The sequence below is a fragment of the Narcine bancroftii genome, chromosome 7 (assembly GCF_036971445.1).
Source record: "Narcine bancroftii isolate sNarBan1 chromosome 7, sNarBan1.hap1, whole genome shotgun sequence".
Lineage (NCBI taxonomy): Eukaryota > Metazoa > Chordata > Chondrichthyes > Torpediniformes > Narcinidae > Narcine > Narcine bancroftii.
In genome coordinates this window covers 51,953,293-51,965,933 of record NC_091475.1, presented here as the reverse complement: position 1 = coordinate 51,965,933, position 12,641 = coordinate 51,953,293, and positions in this window count along the sequence as shown.

The following is a 12,641-nucleotide window of genomic DNA, read 5'->3' as shown; positions in this document are numbered from 1 at the left end:
TGGACAGGACGGCTTTGTAAGGTGAGCCTGGTGGGCAGCTCGCTTCTTTGCCAGCAGCTCCTGGATTTCCTGGCTGTTTTCGTCAAACCAGTCCTTGTTTTTCCTGGAGGAGAAGCCCAGTACCTCTTCAGTGGATTGCAGTATGGTAGTCTTCAACTGATCCCAGAGGGTTTCAGGGGACGGGTCCGTGAGGCGGGTTGCAACGTCGAGCTTTGCTTTGAGGTTTGCCTGGAAGTTTCCTCTCGCTTCGTCTGACTGCAGTTTTCCAACATTGAACCTCTTTCTGGGGGCTTTATTGTTCCTGGGCTTTGGCTTGAAGTGAAGGTTGAGCTTGCAGCGAACCAGCCGGTGGTCAGTGTGGCATTCCGCGCTAGGCATGAAACACTGAATTTCATGTCTTGTTCATGATAATAAATTCTGATTCTTTTTAGTCGAATTTCAGATGCTTTCCTTCAGCCGCATTGAATACTAATGCACATTTTGTTGAAGGAATTGCTTATCTCTCAACTGCACAGTAACTGCTACAACTAAGTATCTAAATGCACTACAGTGCAGGATGTGGAGGCTGGTGGAGTGGTAAGTGAAGACAAGGGAATCTTCTCCTTATTGCCTCTGGGGACTACTTAAAAAAATGCAGCTTCCCCTCTACTGTCATCAACACAGCCCTTGCCCACATATCCTCCTTTCCCGCGCATTTGCCTTGGCTCCTCCATCCCCCAGAAGCAACAAGGCAGGATTCCCCTTATCCTCACCTACCACCCACCAGCCTTCACAACCCACACATAATCCTCTGCAATGTTTTGCTAACTACAATATGATCCCACTACTAGACATCCTCTTTTCCCCTTTCTGCTGCTCTCTCCGTGGCTCCCTCATCCACTCATCCTTTCCCACCAGTCAACCTATTGGTACCTATCCTAGAAAATGCTACACTTGCACCCACACCTCCTCCCTCACCATCATTTGGTGCCTCAAACAATCCTTCCATGTGAATCAACACTTCACTTGTGAATTTGCAGAGGTCATCTACTGCATCCTGGGACTGGATGCAGCCTGGGAGATTGCTTTGTTGAGTGCCTTGTATTAGCAGGGATCTCCCTGTGGCAACCTATTCCAGTTCCATGCCTCATTCTCACACCAACACGTCTGCCCAATGTATTGTGCACTGCCAGACTGAGGCTACCGCAAATTGGAGGAATAACACATCTCACATCTGGGCATCCTCCAAGCATACAACATTAACATTGACCACCAGTTTCTGTTAGGCCCTCCCCACCATCATCTCTCTCAATCTCTCACTCTTTCCTCTTGTTTCTCCAGCTTCCCTCCCCTTGACCCTCTCTCTATTTCCCCCTCCCTCTGTCTCCTTTCTTCCAGCTCTGCATTCTCAGAGCCAGCTCCATCCCTTGATAAATTCTCAGCTTTTCTCTCTCCTGCCCTCCTATCAATGTCCACTTTGGCTTCATGGCTGTTGACCAATGCTCCTCCCCTGCTCCTTCATCCCTCCTCTCTCTACTTTTTTATTGGCTGCCTGCCTGTCTTGCTCATACCTTGATGAAGGGGTGAAGCCTGATATGCCAGTTATATATCTTTGCCTCTTATGGATGCTGTGGGACCTGTTTCTCCAGTAATTTGTGTATTTACCACAATCACAGCATCTGCAAACTCTTGTTTCACAACCAAATATCTAATCTTCCTGCTACCAGGAAACAGTCCTCAGGGAAAGCCACAAAACATATTTTATACAATGATCACAACTTGTATGATGCTTAGCAGTGGCACTACATTTACAGAAATTGTGATAAAGCTGACACAAATATATCCAAGGAATATCTGTCTTATGGGCACTGGTTTAGCTAATGAAATAAATAACGCAATTTTGAAATTTGTTACTGGCAATATCCTAATATTGACAGAACTGGAAATGGAATGTAACCAAGAAAATCATAACCTCAGCAGTAATATAATAAAATATGGGAATTAATAAATGCAAAGTAATCCTGAAATAGTGACATGGTTCCCAGGAGAACACCACAGTTTCCAAATATAACTAATTAATTAAAAATAACTGAGTTAAAATGGTGGAATTTCCTTCAAAGTTTAAAAAAAAAAGCTCAAATTTCAATAGCTCAACATCTTCCACTTGGAGGTCACGTTTGTCTGAATTAATTAGGAGAGTCAGTGCCTCATGAATTTGAGTACTTTTTAAAATTGATTTTTATTTTTGAATAAATGTTACTTATTAGTTTAAAACCACACAATAAAATGCATAATTAATCATTCAAAACAATACAATACATGTGGTATATTAAAAAAAGATAATGCCCCCCCCACATATAAAATCCCCCTCCACCCTTCTATTCCCCTACAAAAGAAGAAAGAAAAGAGTAAGAATGGGACAAGAGACCCTCAACAGTGGTGTCTATTACTTTAAAGCAATGGTTCTCAAACTTTTTCTTGCCTATTTCTTTAAAGCAATGGTCCACAACCTTTTTCTTTCCACTCATATACCACTTTAAGTTATCCTGTTATAGGATGCCACAGGTGCTCTGTGGTTAGTCAAGGATTACTTAAGGTGATATGTGAGGTGAAAAAAAAAGGTTGAGAACCACTGCTTTAAAGTCTCTTGTAATACATTGAGACCTTGAGGAGAAGGGAAGTTCTGCTCCGTAAATGGTTATATGGTTATATCATCTTTCTATACCCAGATCCATGTCAGACTTCCAAGTTATGGCAATACATTTTCTTTCTATTGTTAAAACAATTTGAACAAACTTTTGATACATATTTAATTTCAACTTAGGATCAATATTCTTAATATCACCCAATAAAAATAGCATTGGATCCTGTGGGAATTTAATCCCCATTAATCGTTCCAATTGATTTTTTTTTTAAGGTGATCAAGAAGATTGTTGAGGACAAGGCAGTACATGTTAACTACATGGACTTCAACAAGGCTTTTGATAAGGGAGCACATGGTCAACTGTTCTGGAAGATGAGATCATATACAAACGAGGGCGAACAAGCCGATAGGATACAAAATTGGCTTGGCAGTTAGAAGCCCAGAGTGGTGGTGGAGAGTTGTTTTTCAGACTGGTGGCCCGTGACAAGTGACGTGCCACAGGGATCCACTGTGGATTCGTCATTTATATAGAATATCAGTGACGTGATTAGTAAGCTTGCAAATGACACTAAAATTGGTGGTCTGGTGAGTACGAAGGAAAATTATCCAAGATTACAATGGGATTTTGGTTAATCGAGTCATCAGACTGGGGAACGGCAGATGGAGATTCACTTAAATAAATGTGAGTTGTTGCATTTTGGTAAGTCAGTGTATGGGTTTCACACTGATTGGAAAGATCCCTGAGAGTGTGGTGGAACAGAGAGAAATTGGGTGGGGGAGGGTTAAATGCATAATTCCCTGAAAGTGACTGAGCAAGTAGAAGTACAGTGAATCAAGTGTTTGGCACACTTACCTTCGTTAATTGGGGTATTGAATGCAGGTACTGGGATTTCAGGTTACAACTGCACAAGGCTTTGGCAAGATCAGCTTTGGAATATTGTGTACAGTTCTGGTTGCCTTGCTTTAAGGACGGATGACATTAAATGGATGCAAAAGAAAATTCACAAGGATGTTAGCAGGACCGGGGAGGCTTGAGCAAGAAGGAGAGGCCAAATTACTGAAGGCTTTTCCTCCCAGAGCATAATAAATGGAAGGGTAACCTGAAAAAGGAATACAAAATCATGGGGGCATAGATAAGTTGGGCAGTCACAGTTTTTGCCCAGCATAGGACATTCTAAAATTCAAAGACATAATTTTAAGGTGAGAGGGGGAAAGATTTAAAAGGGGCTTGAGGGACAACATTTTCCACAGACAGGGTATGAAATAAGCTGCCAGGAAGAGTGGGGGAAGGTATTTTATGACACCAAAAAGGCAAATAGACTGGTGTATGGATCAGTAAGGGTCAGAGGATTTAGACCAAGCACATGACTTGTTCTGATGGACAATATGGTCATCATAAATGAGTTGTCATCTTTGGTTTCCTTTCCTGTCCCCACCTGTGGTGAGTCAGCCATTAACATTCACTCAATGCCTAGTGTGTTCCGAGAGGCTGGCACAAGTCACCACATACAAATGTTTCATTTTCTATTTCCTGTTCTATGAGATCATTATTTAAAGAAATCCATCACAGTCTAGGAGCATTGAAGGTGTTTCTCGTTAATGTTAAATCCTGCTGAGAAGGTAAAAGACAACAGTGTGGATCTTCTGAAACCCCCATTACAGCTAATCCCTTAAATGCAATACTTGTGGCCTTTTTTACTCCTGAAGCACCTGCCTTTGGCCATCCACTAATCTCTCAACATCCCCCATCAGTATCACATGGTCTCATTGTCCTGCTGAGCTCCCAAACTTGTATTAGTGCCTGAGCCTTAGATGATTTGATGTCCCCAGTATTGTGTCAATCAATGATACCCACGAAAAAATAGCTGCAAATGGCAAGTCCTGCTGAAGATATTTGACCTCAGCAGACTTCAATGGTAAATAATTTATTAACTAGCTTAATTAGCAGCTAATGTATTCAGAAATGGGAACGCTTTTCTGGCTTTCTGCATCTCTTTAGATGGGACCCCAATTCAAACCTCTTGCCTCTCCTGACCCACTCCCAGCCATCCCAATCTTCAATCTCTCACAAGCCCTGAAATTCAGGCAACCTCAAGAACTTCAGCTGTCATCATAAAATTGTGCTTATTCAAATGTATGCCTTCTCACATGGATGACAAAGAATTCCACAGGATAGTTTTTAAAGGAGGTGAGGAGTTCTCTAAATATACGAGCACATTGAATCAATAGGATCAATGTTCTGGGTATGGGGAGATGGCTGCACATTCTTCCTTGTGATATATTTCACCGATTCTGAAGTGCTTGATATTATCTTGAAGTTGTGAAAGGTGATCTATAAAAGACAGGACTTGCTTTTTGTTTGAACTCGAGCTACTGTTATATTTATTTGTATCCCTAAAGTTTTCAGTGTTTTGATTCGGTACATGCAGGACTGAAATAGGTCAGAGGTAGTCTTCTGGAATAATTCCTTATCCTGCCCCCATTTACAGATTCATTGTTGCAGAATGCAACTTTTTTAAGCCTGATGTCTGAAAGGACACATGCAAGATTGTGCCCTTTCAAGGGGTGGCAGTAGAAGTGCTAGCCAAGGGAGATGAAAAACTGCAGATATGAAAGAAAGCATCTTTAACCTGAAACATTAATTATATCACTCTCCACTGATCTACTGAGTACTTTCAGAGCAGAACACAGAAACAAGAAAATCCACAGAGGCTGTGGTTGAGTGCAATGCACAAAATTGCTTGAGAAACTCAGCAGGTCACAGTGCATCCATAAGAAGTACAAGGTAACCAACGTTTAGAAACTGAACCCTTTGTCAACACGTGCATGCTGACAGGAAACAAAATGGAATCTTTGGTTTTCTGGAATTTGAAATCAAGCTACCATCTGCAAATTTGATGACTGACGAATAATTGGATGGAATACTAATGGAGATTCAATTGGTTTGGTTATTTGCAGGCCCATAAGAATGAAAACTTGCAGGGAATGAGAAAAAACGTGTACAAGGCAGCTGCCATGTAAGGTTCCACCTTGTTACCAGCTCTGTTCACTTGCTCAACTAGTCAGAACATAGTCTTATCTCACTGCCAACATACTTCAGCATTCTATGCATCTCATGCCATTCTGCCTTGACTCATCTCACTGCATCTGATTCTACTGTCCCCTTGCTTCCTGCACCTCTTCATACTCAGTTCTTCTGATTTGACTCTCTCCTCAGACTGCAACCCCATTAAAATCCATTCAGTCCTCATTTTCTCCCTTTGAAAATCTGGCAATTGGAGAGAGCCCCTCTCCCAAGCACTGCTCCAGCACACTGCTTCCCACCTGTTCCCGTCTCTTCCAGGGAGCCACTCGAAGAAAGTACTTGAAGTCACACAGTGCAGGACTGAATCTAGATTTTTGCTGTTGGACTGTCCTGACCCATTCGGGTGATGATGTGACCTGTCAGGTGTATGGTAAGGTTGGAACATGTGGTTGAGGGTCAGGGAGATTAGAGAGATGGACAAGGACATACAAAATGTATGAAAAATGGAGATGGGCAAAGCCAGAGGTGCTGAATGTGGAGGGCTTGAAGTGGAAGAGTTATAATTATGGATTTCAGCAGTAATTGCAGTTGGGAGAAATGGAAAAGAGTTGTTGAGAAATGAACTCTAAATATAGAACAGGAATATAGAATTCTTTTTTGGCTGCAAGAGATGAGCATTGACCACAAAGGCAGTGCTATATTCTTTATCAATGCATTTTCAGTAACTGGCCACACCAGCCCAGAAGTGACAGATTTCTAAGAAAGTCACATATTGCTTGGTTTCACTTGAATGGAAAGGTCAGGAGATTAATGGAGCAGAACATAGAAACTCATAATTTCTGACAGGAAACAAAAAGGAATCTTTGATTTTTCTGGACTTTGAAATCAGGGAAGCATCAGCCCATTGGAAATTTGATGTCTAACAGACATGAATAGAATGATAAAGGAGTTGCAATTGGCTCAGTTCACTATTGTGCATTTGAATGAAATCTTGGATTAGGCTGTTATTGCCACTGACACTGTGGTCAATTCTCTTTAATCTAGAGATATGTGCAAAATTACAGTGAATTTTGAAAATATTTTTTTTTAATGTCTGGTTGAAGAATTTATCTGGCCATCTAAATGTCTGTCATCTGGATTTCTATTCTGAATGTTGGTCTTGTTTCAACTCGAAAAACATTTCCTGTCAGAAATTTGGAAGACATCCCATCATGAAGCCCTGCTGAATCCCTTGTGTTTTATTGAATGCCCATGGCATAACCAAGCTGGTGTTTAACAAGGATACACGAGAATTCTGAATTCCGAATCTGGAGGTAAGGCATAGTCAACGCTTCAAGTCAAGAGCCTGTATCAGGACTGAGAGAGTAGAAGGAAGATTGTCAGTCCAGAGATTGAGAAGGAGGGGTGAAACAAAGGCTGCTCGGCAACGGGGAATCAGATCAGGGGGGAATGATGGACAGATCGAGCTGGTGTGGGGGAGCAGGGCGGGGTGGGGAAGGGAGGGAGTGCTGAGACAGAAGCTGGTTGGCAATAAGTGCAAACACGAGGAATTCAAAATCAGGCAGATGGAACTGGGTGGGGATAGAGGGCAGGATGGGTAAACAGAGGTGATAGGTGGAACCAAATGAAAGAGATGGAACTAGGTAGGGTGGGAAAGAGGAAAACAACGTTTAACAGCAGTAAGAGTTTTGGAGCAAAGCATGGCAACAGGTTTTTCATCTCATTCATGCCAGCCAAGTTTCTGAACACATGTTTGGCTCACACCTCTTTGAATGACCGCAATGGCAGAGTTACAAGGTCACGATGCTCATTGGTGAATACCGGCGATGAGACAATCTGTCAAAAGGTTTTGGCAGACTATTTAGGGAAGCATCCCACAGAATTTATTGTGTCCTCCCACAGACTCTGCAGGCCATCCCATGCTGATCACTGCCTGTTGGACTTGTGATCCAAGGTTATTTTGAAAAATGTTTTTTTTTCAATGTAACATTAACCAAATAACCAATTCAATTTTCTCTTCAGCTCCTATTCTGCACTCAATTCTCAGGTCAGAACGGGCAAACAGGAATGATTGCAGTGTTTACTTCCATTTGTTACCCCTCAGATAATGAAAAGGTCTGTGGAACCTTGCAGCAGGACCTGACTGATGAAAGATAAGTGGGGTGTGTGACCCGCAATGAACAATGAGGAAAACCTGCCCACAGCCAGTATCACCGCCCCCCTCCCAAAAGTGCTCAGAGGCATCACTGTCAGAGAATGACCTGCCATAACCATCCTATGCACTAACTTGAGACACATGAGAAACTGCAGATGGTAGGATCTAGGAGGGAAAAATCCACTAGTGGAACTCAATGGGCAAGCAGCATCAAGAAAAGAAAAAGAATGGTCAACCTTCTGGGCTAAAACCCTTCATGAAGAGTTAAAATATCACTGAAGCAGATCCACAAACACTGGGGCAATAAAAGCATGCCAGAGCTTAGGCTTTCTTTGGCAAATGACTCCACTCCTGGTCCCTCGAAGTTTTTCCACTGTCAATAAGGTAACATTTAATGGAGTGTAACTGACTACTCTCCACACAACCAAATAATGCAAATCTGAGAACATTTTATGGAATTTGATATAATTCAAAGCAAAGGAAACCCTTTGCATAGCACCATCCCAAAAAATCGCCTTCATTCCCAAAGAGGGCTTTGTGAATGTTGTATCTCATTACCTATAAAGGGCACTGCAGCCTCAATGCTCCAATTTACCCTGGAACTGTATTGCAGTCATCAAGGACAGTCATCAAGCGACTGAGCATGCACAAAATTCTGGAATAGAGAATTCCAAAGAATCCTGATCTTCTCAATCAATACATTCTCATCATCTCAATTTTACATTGGCTGAACCATTTATTCTTAGATTAACTTCTGGATTCAAACACTCTAGGTCAGAATCCCTCAATAATTTGCCCACCAAGCCTCATGGTTTTAAATATCTGTGAAGTGAAAGACAGGTACAACCCCCAACCCCCACCACAGTGAAAGAAATGGGGTGGCAATATAATACCAGGAGCCTGAATTGACAGCAACTTTGGGAGTTCCACTTTAATGGAGAATCAGGTGATATGGTTAGGATATCAACTACCATGATTTTGTTGTTAATTGATTCATGTTCTCCCTTCTCCAAACCCATTTTCTGTTCTTCTCCACAGTCAGTACATGCTGTACTGTGAAAACAGATTTATTTTCACAGCTTCACCTTTGAGTACCTATTGGAAGGAATCTAATCCACCAGCTTCATACATGCACTTAGTTTTAAATATAATGTTTACTTTGGCCATCATTAATCTAAATGCATTTATCATTTCATTTCAGTCCCTTTGTCAGAAGTAAATGAGAAGTGATATTTTTGTTGGATGATGACCCATTTGAACAATTTTTGTGAAATATGTGATATTTTTGTGTTTTTTTTCTTACTTGTGTGCATACATTGTAACAGGTACAGTAGAAGTAGAACGACTGCACCAGATCATTTGCATGCAGAGCATTTCATGGATGCTATATTATCCCTGAATGAATGCAGCATGCATTTTGTAATTTTAGCAGGTCACTTTAATGTGGTACACTGCTCTAACTCCTGAACATTTTCAGTGATTATATTATTGTGGTTAATGAATCTTTGATGATGTTAGGTTTCTACTTATTGGAAAAAATGAGGTACCTGTGAGCAAGTGTCACTGAATATTTTATTATTCCAAAGAAGCTTGGTTTCAAAATCAAATATTTTCACAAATCAGTTACTTTTCATATTTTAATGAGCTTCCTGATATAAATAAAACATAAATTACAGGGTCAGGCTGTTTAAACACTACAGTCATCTATTTCGCATGTTAGTCTTCAAGTTGAATATTATGGTAAACCATGAACCGCTCACAATTATTATGAACATAAAAATAATGCAGAATTTGGCTGGATGGGTAACTACTCTTCCTCAAAGCAGGCGTCACTGTTGACGTTACTGCTTGTCATGTGTTATGCCTGTGTCCAGATGAACCAAAATGCAAGACAATACTGCAATAATAAAAATGGGACATTGTTTTTTCAAATTATCAGACTGTAATGATGTGATTTTCAAGGTGCTCCAATGATAGTCTTCTCATTGAGTTATAATCCAGATATTCAATTCATATATGTTGCAATCAGTAGTTCCAGTTTGAGTTTGGAATAGTTCTTTTAAGTAAATTTGACCATTTCAAAAAAAATGCAATAAATTTAATTTTTTTGTTCTATTTTGAATACTTTTCATAATTATTCTTTTGTTTAAAAAGTAAAAATTTCAGAGATACAGTTACAAAAGAATAATTATGAAAACTGTTGTGGTGTGATTTTTATTGAAATGGTTACATATAATTTCCACATATCCAAATGGGGTAAAATTATTACATAACTCGCCTGTCTGTTGGAATAATGATCTTCCATCCTGCTTAATTGAGTGGAAAATGATATTGGATGGGATTTAAACCAATATTACATATCAGATGGGGTGGGCTGCCTACTCATTATGACCTGAGTTCAAACCCACCACTGTCTTTGTCGTTTTTTTGTTTCCTTCATATTCCACAGACACATGGGGTTAGGAGGGTAATTGGTCACAGATGGGCACAGTGTTTGGGCAGCATGGGCTGGCGGGCCATGTTGCATCTCGAAACCAAAATGAAAAATTAAATAATAAATATGTCCCCGAATCTGCCCGTACACAAGCTGGGCTCAGTAATGAAAATAACTGATGTTTATTCCAGGTGAAATAGGGGAACAAAAGGGATTTATTTCTTTGTGACCTGTTCTGCAAAAGGGTAAGAGTTCAGTCCTGCTGCAGATAGTGAATGTTTTTTTTGTGTAGTACGGGAAAATCACAACTTCTTATGAGGGGCATCAATCTTCCTCTTAAACGAATAAAATGCACTTGGGTCCACTTGCAAATTATTCTATTTCTTGCTGTTCTTTGAACTAAGGTGTTGTTGCTGGATGGCAGAACATGGTGTGCAATGTGCTTTTATCTACTCCCTCGTGCCCACAAAATGAAAATCATGGTAAATCTGATCATTTATTTTGTAAAGTATTAGTAACATGAGTGCCAATAATTTCAATTAGGGCTGAGCACTCCATCAAAATACATCCTGCGGATGGGTGTGTTTTTTTATATTTCCCAGAAAAGGACGATAGTTTCAAAGATTTGCTTTCAAAATCTATTAGTCCAAATACCTGATCTGCTCTCAAGCACTTTTGTGGTTTATCTTAACGGAGCATAACATTTTAACACAATCAAAATGGTGTTTTATGATTCAACTGTGGCTATGTTAACAGCAGGACAGTTATTACAATGATGAATAGTTTGAACATGTTGGTTCTCAGATGGTATTGGAATCAGAATGATTTTCTTTCATTGCCAAAGCTTTTGCATCAAACCACTAAATAAACTCTGCATACTGAAATGCTTCTCAGGGTAAAATATTCATTAAGGCAGTGGTCATGATCGTGCATAACATGAGGTAGAGATCCCTGACTGAAAAACTGGAAAACACCACAAATGGCACATCTGGCAACCAAACTGAGACTGCCTGATTCTGTTCCAGTGAAATTTAATGTAATTTCATAGATTTTATATTGAAACAAAAGTAATTAAAATCTAAATATTTTAATGCCGTGTATTATAGGTTTGGAGAGAATTATTTTCACTTACGAGCAATTCATCTATATTTGTTTTATAAATATCTTCATATTTCCCCTGTTGACTGGATGAGGCATTGTCCCACATTAATGGGACCTGCAATTCATTAAGAAATCATGTATAAAAATGAATGAAATACCTGGACAAGGATTTTTTATTCTGATAAATGGGATCACCCATTATGGACAAATTTAGTATGGAGATCTATACAGCAGTATTCAGTGGCCTCTTTATTTAGTTTTACCAAGATCAATAGTAATATATCCATTCCAATACTCAAACATATATTGCAAATCTGGTTCCAATTTAGGAATTCTTTTAATTTAAAAAGCTTTATCTTATCTAGTGATATCTCTCATGATTACTTTTATCAACCATCAATAATTGAGCAATCTTTCTCTATATGGAGCAATTAAAATCACCAGCTGGCTTTTCCTCTTGCAACGTTAGTACAGTGTGCCATTTTAACTAGTGTTGAAAGTATATTCCTCATCGCTAAACACCATCTACAAATTTGCCAACGATACTACAGTAGCTGGTTGTATAAAGAAAGGCGACAAGTCAGCATACCGAATGATGCACCAACAACAACCTTGCACTCAATTATCATCAATACCAAGAGATAATTGTTGACTTTGTGAAGGGAAAACAAGAGGTAGATGATCCAGTGGTCATTGGGGAAATCGGGATGGAGAGGGTGAGCAGCAGGATCCTTGGCCCAACTTTTTTTTATGTTGATCAAGTTGGCATTCTTGGATTGTTCTTTTTTCCTGCATTTGGTCATGTCCTTCTGTGGTTTTCTTATCCATAGATCTATCCAAATGTCTTCTGACCATTGAATTTATGCCTACTCCTATTTCTGCAGGCAGCTCATTCCAGATATGGATCACCTTGCCCGAGTGACCCTAATTCACGGCAGTTGGTTGTGAGGAACACTGCATTGGAGAGAAATCCAAGCAAGATAAAACTTGTAAAATGCTGCACATCAAAATATGTTTTAGCTTCTCCATCTAGTCAACTGGTACTTGTAATAACTTCCACTGATTAAATTTTGAAAGTCAAAGCTGTTTTCAACTGAGGACTTCAGATATGCAAAGAAAGGGCTGATATCGTTTAGAATCGGGACTAAGTTTAAAGAGCAAACTGTGGCGAATCCCACAAAATATTGTCATTAATCAACCAATATGGAATAAAAGAGCGCTTTTATTTTCCAATGGGTATGATAGTGGTGATATATGGAGGGGCTGAGTAACCATTAGCAGGAAGTTGTGGACCCAGTAGTTA